Source organism: Motacilla alba, chromosome 17 (genome assembly GCF_015832195.1).
Source record: "Motacilla alba alba isolate MOTALB_02 chromosome 17, Motacilla_alba_V1.0_pri, whole genome shotgun sequence".
NCBI classification, from domain to species: domain Eukaryota; kingdom Metazoa; phylum Chordata; class Aves; order Passeriformes; family Motacillidae; genus Motacilla; species Motacilla alba.
In genome coordinates, this window is record NC_052032.1 from 1,213,910 (window position 1) to 1,223,810 (window position 9,901).

General features: G+C 51.2%; 1 long non-coding RNA gene across 1 annotated transcript; it reads left to right on the forward strand.

Moving 5' to 3' along the window:
• The first annotated feature begins 3,756 nt into the window (after positions 1–3,756).
• On the forward strand, positions 3,757–8,826 carry LOC119709135. Its single transcript, XR_005259283.1, has 3 exons — positions 3,757–3,876; positions 6,645–6,762; positions 8,213–8,826. It is a non-coding gene; the product is annotated as an uncharacterized LOC119709135 (long non-coding RNA).
• The last annotated feature ends 1,075 nt before the right edge of the window (positions 8,827–9,901 follow it).

Sequence of the window (9,901 nt, forward strand, 5' to 3'; positions counted from 1 at the left end):
AGACAAGGGCTGGCATCTGTCCAGCACTGATCCCAGGGAGCTCTGCCAGGATCAGAAATGCACTGGCCACTTGTGAGGACTCCTGGAGAAAAATGCCAAGAGCAGGAAAGTCCAGAGTGACCTTTTACTGCAGTAACCTCACAGTGCCCTTGTAGACCTGCCACAGGTCTTGCTGCTCGTTCCTCATGGGGGCACCTGGCCCAGAGAGGCAAGAGAAAGCAGAAAACCCAAGGGTGTCATCTCCTTAGGACAGAGAATCCCAGAGTCCAATAATCCCAGACTGGGTTGGGTTGGAAGAAACCTCAAAGCCCATCCAGTGCCACCCCTGCCACGGCAGGGACACCTCCCACTGCCCCAGGCTGCTCCCAGCCCCAAGGTCCAGCCTGGCCTTGGACACTGCCAGGGATCCAGGGGCAGCCACAGCTGCTCTGGGCACCCTGTGCCAGGGCCTGCCCACCTGCCAGGGAGCAATTCCTAATTCCCAATATCCCATCTAAACCTACGTTCTGCACCTGTCAGGTGCAGCCCTGTCCTGAAATCCTGAGCAGCATGGAGATCACTCCCATCACTTCTGGAGGACCAAGAGCAGCATGGATGCTCGCAGGAATTCTGCCAGGGTGGGAGTAGGGAAGTGGGAGGGAGGAAGGAAGGGGTAACAGTGTGAGGCCTCCAGGATCAGGACAAGCTGAAGAAAGTGAGTATTTTTTTATTTCCACTTCCAAGTCAGGATGTGTCTGATTTACTTTGGCCAGAAACAGGCTGAACCAAAAAAAGATTTACTCTGACCTTGATTTTTTTTCTTTTTCTTGTTTCCTAAGCCTTTCCTAAGGTCATTGGCCATTCTAGGCAGAGACGGTTCTGGAAAAGGAACTGTCTGGTTTTGCTTTGACTCAAGTCTGTTGGGGGATTTTCCATCACACAGTGAAAGGCTCAGCCCTGCTTTGGGAGAAGGAACAGGGAAGGAGCATTGAAAAGCACCTCAGTACCCACAGGTGGAAACTCCCTGCACGAGTTACAAAGCCCCAGACCTGAATACAGCAGCTGAGGCTGGCCTGGCCCCCAGCAAGCCCCAGGGAGCTCCTCAGTGCCAGGTCTGCTGTCACAGAGCTCCTCCTCAGCTGCTCAGAAAAGCCTCAGCCTGGGCCCTTTGGGCCTTGGTGGCCCAGATCCCCTGCACTGAAAGGGTCCAGGTGCCCCCTGCCAGCAGCACAGGGGTCCCTGGTGGCCTCAGCCCTGCACAGGGCGAGGCTCCTGCTCCTGAGCCAACCCTGGGAAACCTCTCCCACCATTAAGCACCAGCAGCTGCTGACAGCTTGTCTTGGATTGAAAGGCAGGTGTCAGCTAAGGAAGGCAGGAGCCTCTCCTGAAATGGAAAATGCAAACCCCCTCCCTCTGAATTGTTATAATTTTGAAATTAAGGGGCTCTCAGGCAAAGATATGGGAGCAGGAATAACAGTTCTTCATTAGGGAAATTACAAATGCAATAGTACAAACAACAAACCACTGCCAGAGTCAGAACATGCCCTGACCCCCTGTGGGTCAGGGTGGTGGCAGCAGTGCCATTCCATGGTGGCTCAGCCCTCCTGCAGTGCCAGCTGTGGTTCTGCTGGAGCAGGGATCCTGGACAAGGCTGGAGTTTTCCTCTGGAGCTCCAGGGCTGCTGGAGATGGGCCTGCTCTCCCTCTGGGAATGCAGGGAGAAGAAAGCTGCTCCTCTGGGAATGCAGGGGGCAGAGGCTGCTGTGCTGTTCCAGGCTCAGATTGTATCCAGGTAGGAATGCTGGGCTCCTGCCCTGGGTGCAGCATCTCCCCATGGGATGATGGAATTTGATCAGCCATGCAGGGACACTCAGTGGCCATGGACAGCAGAGATCTCCTGGAGGGAGGATTGGCTGTGGCAGAGATAAAGAAACCTGCCCCATGGACAGCAGAGAACTGCCCCAGCTCTGACACATGGCAATAGAATACCCAGCCCCAGCTAAATCTTTCAACCTAAGACACAGCTCAGCTGGGAGAAGTCACTTTTACACTCTGCTACTGGAAGAGCCCCACAGCCCAGAGCTGAGGTCACTTCCCAGGCTGGGAGCAGCTCTTGTAGCTCCCTCTGGGTGTCCCGTGTTCCTGATGTTCTCCAAAGGGGAGCAGGAACCAGGCAAGAACACCCTGAGCCCCCAAAGGGCTTTGTGCCATCTACCCAAAGTCACTGAACTTTGCTTTCTGGCAAAAAAATTGGCCAAGGAGAAAGATAAAACATGGATTAAAATTGTTCTGTTACCCAACCTTCCAGCACCTCTGAGAGAAGTGTCCAAGGCCAGGTTGGACAGGACTTGGAGCAGCCTGGGACAGAGGAAGGTGTCCCTGCCCATGGCACTGGATGGGCTTTGAGGTCCCTTCCATCCCAAGCAGGGCTGGAGCCTGGCTCCGATCCTAAAGACGGGTGTAAGGTCCTGGTTACTCCAGGAGAGCTGCATCTGGAGCTCCAAGTATTTTCTTACTCCCTGCTCTAGAAATTGTAGTTTAGTTAAATTGTAATCACCCACTAGAAAAGTGGGTAATTAAACTACCAAGGGCAAATTTTCTCCCCCAGAGCAGTATTCTTACCCCAAAACATTTTGCTGATAGTTTGCTAATTTCATACTCCCCAAAAACTGAATGGGGGCCCTAAACATGAGTGTTTGTCCTCATAATAAATCCTGAACTCAGCAGTGAACAGGCTGCCTTGCCTTGCCTTCAAAACATTTATTCCTCTGCAGGCTTGGTTACATTTCATGCCTGGCTGCAGTAGTGATAATGTGGCTCTGTTTGTGCCCATCAGCACAGCTGGACTCCCACTCCTTTGGGCTGTAAATATCTGTTAGAAAGAACATCTGCCACATGGAAATCCAAACATGGTAAGCAGCAGCAGGAGGGGAAGCTTGGGAGACTGGTGAGATTGTGAGGAAAACATTGGGAGCCAAAGGAATTTAATGGAAAGGTGAAGGATCAAGATGGGTTAAGGCTGGGCACTTTCAAAGGGTGGAGATTACACCTCCAGAGGGTCAGGTAGAATTAGAGCAGATAAAATATTTTAATTGGAGTTGGAAGGAAGCTGTGAGCCCGTTGTCATTCCTGACACTTGCTGGGACAATTCCTGGGGCTGGGGTGAGGCCATCAATGGAAATATTTAAGGCCAGGGTGGATGGAGGCTCTGAGCAACCTGATCCAGTTAAAGATGTCCCTGCTCACTGCAGGAGGGTTGGACTTGATGGCCTTTAAATTCCAACCCAAATCTTTCTGTGATTCACTGAGATTTCAACATTTCCTTTCCAATCATGCAGGGGAATAAATTTCTATTTGTTCTCCCTCATAAGTTTATTTGCCAAGAAATTATCTCATGTATTGATTGAATTCCTGGCTCTGACACTGGAGATTACCAAATCCTCAGGTTTCTGCACCTGTAATTCCCTCTAGGAAGAAATCTGTTTAATGGATGGGTTGGCCCCTTGCTCAAGGCCTGAGTCACAGACAGCACCTTCTTTGGAAATGTCTGGGAATCAGAGAACAAACAGTTTGGAGAATCCCTGGGCTGGATGGGGCCAGGCAGTGTCACAAATGGGAATTTGTGGGTCAGCACTTCGAATTTCACTTTCTGTAGACAAATGGATTTAGGGAAACTCAGAGTAAATATTGGCTTTAACTTTCCACTGGTCAATATTTACTTATTCTATCAATAAAGCCTGATGTTCATCGGAGCAGAAGCTTGCACTTGTGGGAACAACAGAGATTCTCCTCCCAAACAGATGTCCACAGGAGCAGGAGGCAGAACCGCCAAGCAACAACATCTGGGCTGGCAAAGCAGAGGAGACACTCCAAAAACAACACAGGGCTTCAAACACAGGTGAGCGAAACTCCAGCACCTTTGTCAGTGCTGGAGGACAAGTTGTGAAATGGGGAATGTTCCTCTGGACCTTCCCAGCCTTTGCCAGGCAGCAGCTGACAAAGGTAAAAGTGTCCTTTGTCCCCCTTGTGAGGGCATCACCCTCCCCAGGACCACACTCTGGCTCAGGGCATGGTGTCTCCTGTGCCTTGTGCTGCCTGTGGTGTGATCTGATGGTTTCATCTCCCTTTTTCATCTCTCTTTGACATCCAGGAGCTGCCCCAGAAGTGCTGTCCTGGAAGAGCTCCTGGGTGTTCCCAGCCCCACCTCCTGCTCGGGGCTCCAGGAGAGGTCAGCCCCGCCCTGAGGAGCTGATCCAGCCGTGCATTGTCCCTTCCCTTGTGCCATGGGAGTGTCACTGGCTGCTACATCCACCCAAGGAGCCAATCCCACCCAGGAGCTGTTCCCACTCCTCCATTCCTGACCACTTCAGCCAGGGCCAGATAGTTTTGGGAGAGGCAACGCAGCCCCTGTGCAGACCAGTTTACACTTCTGCCATGGTGTATCCTTAATTTTGGGTTCTATCAACAGCTTCCAGACATGAGGTGCCTAAAAAGACAACATCAAGGGGATGGCTCCAAAATGCTGCATCAATATCCAGATTTGTGGCAACACCTTCAGAGGAATTGGCCCAAATCCCGGGGGCAACCCAGAGCTGCTCCTGAAGTGGTGAATGTTTAATCCCTGTTCCCAGCAGGTGCAGCAGCCCTGGGCCCCAGTGGGGCTGAGGCACTGTGCAGTGCGAGCACAGGTGTCCCAGAGCAGACACAAGCACCCTCTGAGAGTTGCCTCACCCCAGCACTGCTTCCCTGATACGCTGCTGCAAAACCCCAAAATTCAGCATCAGCTCGGTCTCCAGGACACCTCCACAGGCCAGAGGATTCCTTACATAAACAAAGGGCAGCTGGTTTTTCCAATAGATTGTTCAGGAGCCAGGAGGAATTCGATTCCAAACCTCATTTATAAACTATATGCTGAAGCCTTGTAAACCAAACCAGCCCCTGGCTGCATCAAATAATTATTTTAAGGAAGTTTGTTAGAGGCTTGAGCAGAAGCTGCAGCCTTCAACTGCATTATTGGGATATTTAATCCATTCTTGTGAGGAGCAGAGCACAGAAAGCAGCACACAGAGACAGGAGCTGGACTGGTGCCAGTACCTGAGGACTGGAGAGCTTCACTAATGACTTTATTTGCTCCCCTGGGAGCAGGGATGGCTCTCGGGAAGGCATCCAGGGCTGTTCAGCTCACAAGGATAGGAGTTCTGTGCACTCTTGAGTAGCAACAAGTAGCAACAAGCAAACCGGGGTGCAGTCAGATTTGGGGAATTACAGCTTCAACTGCACCAAAAAAACCATGGAATATCCTGCTGCGCATGGATTCTCCTTCAGGGGAGGGACAAAGACAGAGGGATGAATTCTTCCCTCTCAGTGTGAAGCTGGAGCTGTTTCCTGTCCAAGCCTCTGGTTTTTGGCTGGACCTTTCTCAGGCTCTGCACTTTACTCTGAACCCACTACACCACACCTGCTCCCAGTTTTTTTCCTTTTTTATTATTATTTTCTCTCTTCCTCTCCCCTCCCCTGTGCTTTCAAACACTTATTTCAAAATGGCATTTGGGCCAGACCTTCAGTCCCCCCCTCCAGAGGACCCTGGGGGTGGGGGGGTTGCTGCCCTCCTGCTCTTTGGAGTCTACAGCTTGGCTGCAGCCAGGGCAGGAAAAACCAGGAGAAATCCCCATCAGGACATTTCAGCTCTGCCCTGCTTCTGTCCTGTGGAGGTGCTGATGGATGGACGTGTGGGATCCCTCTCCTGCAGCCACACAAGAGCCATGGAGGAGTCAGAAAGGGTTTCCAGTGTTCCCCAGGTGTTATTCCCAGCCCCAGTTCTCCACAGGCTGGAGCAAGGATGGGCACAAACATCCCCATTGTGCTCCCAGTTCAGAACTTGGCTCTGGGCTCCTGCTCCAAGCCCTGATGAGCACAGGGGCACTGGGACCATCCTGGGCTCCATGGGCAGTGCTGCACACGAGGATTTTGGGTGTCCAGTGACTGAAACTTTACAAAATCCACAGGGAGCAGAGCCCTGGCTCTGGCTGGCAGGGCAGGTTTGCTCTGACACTCCAGGACCACTGCCAGGACTTGTTGCTGGTTCCTGCAGCATCCAGCCATCCCCAGGAGCTGCTTCCCTGCCACCAGCACCACAGCACGTCCCAGACCCCCTTGGAGCCAAGAGCCAGGCCTGTGCTGTTTGAAAACAAAGGACAAAATCAGTGCCATGAAAGATAAATGCAGCTGGGAGCGAGAAAAATCCTCACACAGTGAGACAGGGGGAAAGTGAGAGGGGAAAAGTCACAAAGATTCCCAGCTGGAGAACACATGGAGAACATGGGTAGCTGGGGGAGCTGAGGCACACAGAGATCAAAGCAAAGCCCTGGGAGTGCTGCTGGTGCTGGAGGTGGCAGAAATCAGGTGCTGAAAATCAGGGAGCCATGTCCCAGCCCAGTCAGCGGGGTGGCTGCAGGGAGGGGAGCTCTGCCTGCCTCCAGAGGTGCCCCTGCAGTTACTAAGCTGCCCAGAACTGTGGCATTCACATTCTCTGGAAAAATCCCTTCACCCAGGATTTTTCTCCTAGGAAGCTGAGCAGCCTCAAAGAAAAGGAAAACAATTCTTATCTCATTTGCTTCTCCTGTGTTGTGCTCATGTGGAATGTGTTTGGGGATTGTTTACCCACAGGTGATTGTTCCATTGGATTCTGCTGTGAATTGTTTTGATGCACTGGCCAATTGGTGCCAAGCCGTGTCGAGACTCTGGAGAGAGTCATGAGTTTTCATTATTAGCTTCTTAGCATGCAGTAAGTATCCTTTCTGTATTCTTTAGTATAGTATAGTATTCTTTAATATAATATAGTATCAATATAGTATCATAAAATAATCAATTAGCCTTCTGAGGACATGAAGTCAGATTCATCATTCCTCCCTGCCACGGGGGTCCCTGCAAATACAGTACAGAACTGCAGAGCTGCTGTCTCTCATTGGCTCGGCACCCGAGTTAGGTTGGATGCTTGTGTGCAGGAGGTAGTGGCTTCACTGCTGGGGGGACACCCAGGTACCACAGCAGAAGCTGGGCTCTGGAACCTGAAGTTGCATCCATTGGGAATTGAAATTCCAGCTCGGGCAACATCAGTGAAAATCTTTCTTCTGTTCTGAAGCATGTGGGCAGCAAGAGTTGGAGAGGGAGGGACAGTAACCTTAATGGGGTTTTTTATTTATTTTGGAAGCAAATTCCTTTGATGTCCAGCTGAGCATGCCAAACTCATGACTCAGGGTAACCCCCTGGAACCAGCAGCAGAGCACGAGTGTTCGTTCCGCTGTGTTCCCGTTGTGTTTAGCACTCAGCAGGCCGGACAGGAGCCGAGCAGACCCCGTGTCCCGGCCCTGGCAGCTCCCCGTTCCCGATCTCCCTGCCCCGAGGGAACATGCTGATTCCGAGATCCGCTGCTCTGTTTCCAGCGCTGCTCTATGCAGCGAACACAATAAGAAAGCCGACAGCAGATGTGGCCGATGAAAAAGCCCCATCAGCTGCCAGGGACGGCCGGAAAGCCCCAGAACACTGTCCCGTGCTGAGGCTGGTCACAGCGCCGGCACCTCCATCCTCCGTCCTCCATCCTCCAGCGCATCCCCCCGGGATCCGAGCCCGGTGGGCACAGCCCGCGGCACGGAGGGAGCAGGGAGCGGGCAGTGCAGGGAAGGGTGTGCAGGGCATGCTCGGCTGTCTGCCGGCAGAGCACGGAGCAGATCCTCGCTGGAACGAGCGGGTTTAATGAGCGCTGGCGTTAATTGTGCTGCCCGCTCGCAGCCCTGCCCCACTGTCCCCTGCACAGCCCCGTGTCCCCTGTCCCCACGGGCCGCACCAGTGGGAGGTGTCTGGGCACGCTCCCAAGGGCTGAGCCGCTAATTGCTCCTGGGTGCTAATTGCTCCTGGGTTTTACAGAGCTCGGGGCTTTTCCTGCGATTCTGGACATCTGTCTGGCTGTGATGGCTCCGAGAACGCTTCCCACTGCAGGCACAGCTTTGAAGCTGTGGGATCGCAGGAAGCTTCGGGAAGCAGATGGATTGAACTGACAAATTGAAGCTCACTGAGTTTTCATTTAATTAACTTTTAATTGGCGAATTTGGGGCTCACGCATTTTTAGTATAATTAGCTGCTTAAATTAGCTGTTAACAGAGGTTTAAATTTAGAAGCAGGCTTTTTATATCCCGTGTCTGGGTTTTTACTGTATCCATGCTGTGATTCCTTTTCAGCCAAATGCTTTAACTCCAGCATACCAAAGGATGAGGAGGTTTGGAAGCTGCTAGAGGAACTCAAAGCAGGAAAAACGAGATGCACAATTCCACAAGGATTATCCCTAGTGTTCCTTTCTGCGTGGGGTTTTTTGTCACTCTGCACCATCAGATGTGGAGGATCAAAGGAGGATCAGAAAATGAGAGGAGAGGAGAGGAGAGGAGAGGAGAGGAGAGGAGAGGAATCAGTCCTACAAACCCCATTGTCTCCCTCAGACCTAAGAAGCTCCATGAAGTCCTTGAAGTGGGTCCCTCACGCCCTGTTTGGTGGCTGGAAGGAGAGGGACATGGAGAGAACTTTAGGCCACCTGGAAATGTTGACCTTGGATATGTTCTTCAAGGCTTCTGAGTTCCTTAGAAAAAACATCTCCATAAATTGGGATGGATTGGGTCAAAGGATGAGCTGCACTGAAGGAAGATTTCTCAGCAGTGGGGTGGATAAAAGGATTTAAACAAGTCCCAAAAGAAACCCCAACTTTTTATTTGTTCCTTTTTACAAGGCTGCATCTGTTTACTATTTTAGGAATAAATTCACGAGCAGGGTGGGCAGATCTATATTGTTCCTAATCCCCCAGATTAAGGGCAGCAGAGAGGGCAGAGCAGCCCAGCCAGCAACAAGGGCTAAAAGCTGCTCAAGCCAGGGCTGGAAAATGCAAATCTGCTCCTTCCCCAGCAGAAATAAACTCCACATTTTTCTCCTCTTTGCTAAGTTCTGTATAAGCGGAACAAAAATATGTTGTGGACAAATGACCTTTCCCCAAAGCGAACAAGAAAGACATGGTGAGGTCTCTGCTCTTTCCTGGTAAAAAAGGTCAAAAAATATTTTAAGAACTGCAGAAAGAATGGAAATGTGGCTAAGTGGAAATTCAAGTGGAGTAGGAAACAATAGCATGGATTAGGTCATTCCCTGCAAGAACAGGGAGAAAATGTCAGGGATTTGGGTGCTCTGGCCCTTGGTTTCCTCTCCTGTTGTGAGCAAATGAGGAACAAGCTCTCAGGAAATGAACTGGGGGAAAATGAGAGCCCCCCAACACCATCCCTGGGGTCACAGAGGAGCTTTGGGGCTGGATGGTTCCTCCAGGAAGAGACACATCCATGGGAAGGGGCACAAGCCAGCCCTGATGTCTGGGAGGTGCAGCTCTGTCTATTCCTGCTGGGAGGGAACTTTTGGGGGCCCATGGGAGCCTTCATCCCTTCGTTAATGATCCCACATTTAATTACTGCACATTAAATGACGGGACACTTTCAGTAGCCTCTGGTTGTCATCTGCCCCCAGCACTCCCTCCAGGATTTAGGTTCTTGGGCTGACAGACAGACACCAACTGTTCAGAAGCCTCCCACACGAAGCCTTTGCCAAGGATTTCCACAAAATTTTAAAAACCCAGTTCCAGGAAGAGCTCTGATTTCTGCAGAAATGTTGAAAAATTGGGAGGGGAAGTTATTTTTCTACTGAGCAAAGGGAAAAAAATGTAGGTATTTCCACTATAATTTCCTTTAGAAATTTCTACAGCTATTGCTGGAATTATTCAAAAGACATTTTCTGGGCCCTGTGGGTTATGAGGTCACAGTTTCTCCAGCTCCAGTGGCCTTGAAGAGCAAAAAATTGGCTGTGGCACAGGGTGCCCAGAGCAGCTGTGGCTGCCCCTGGAT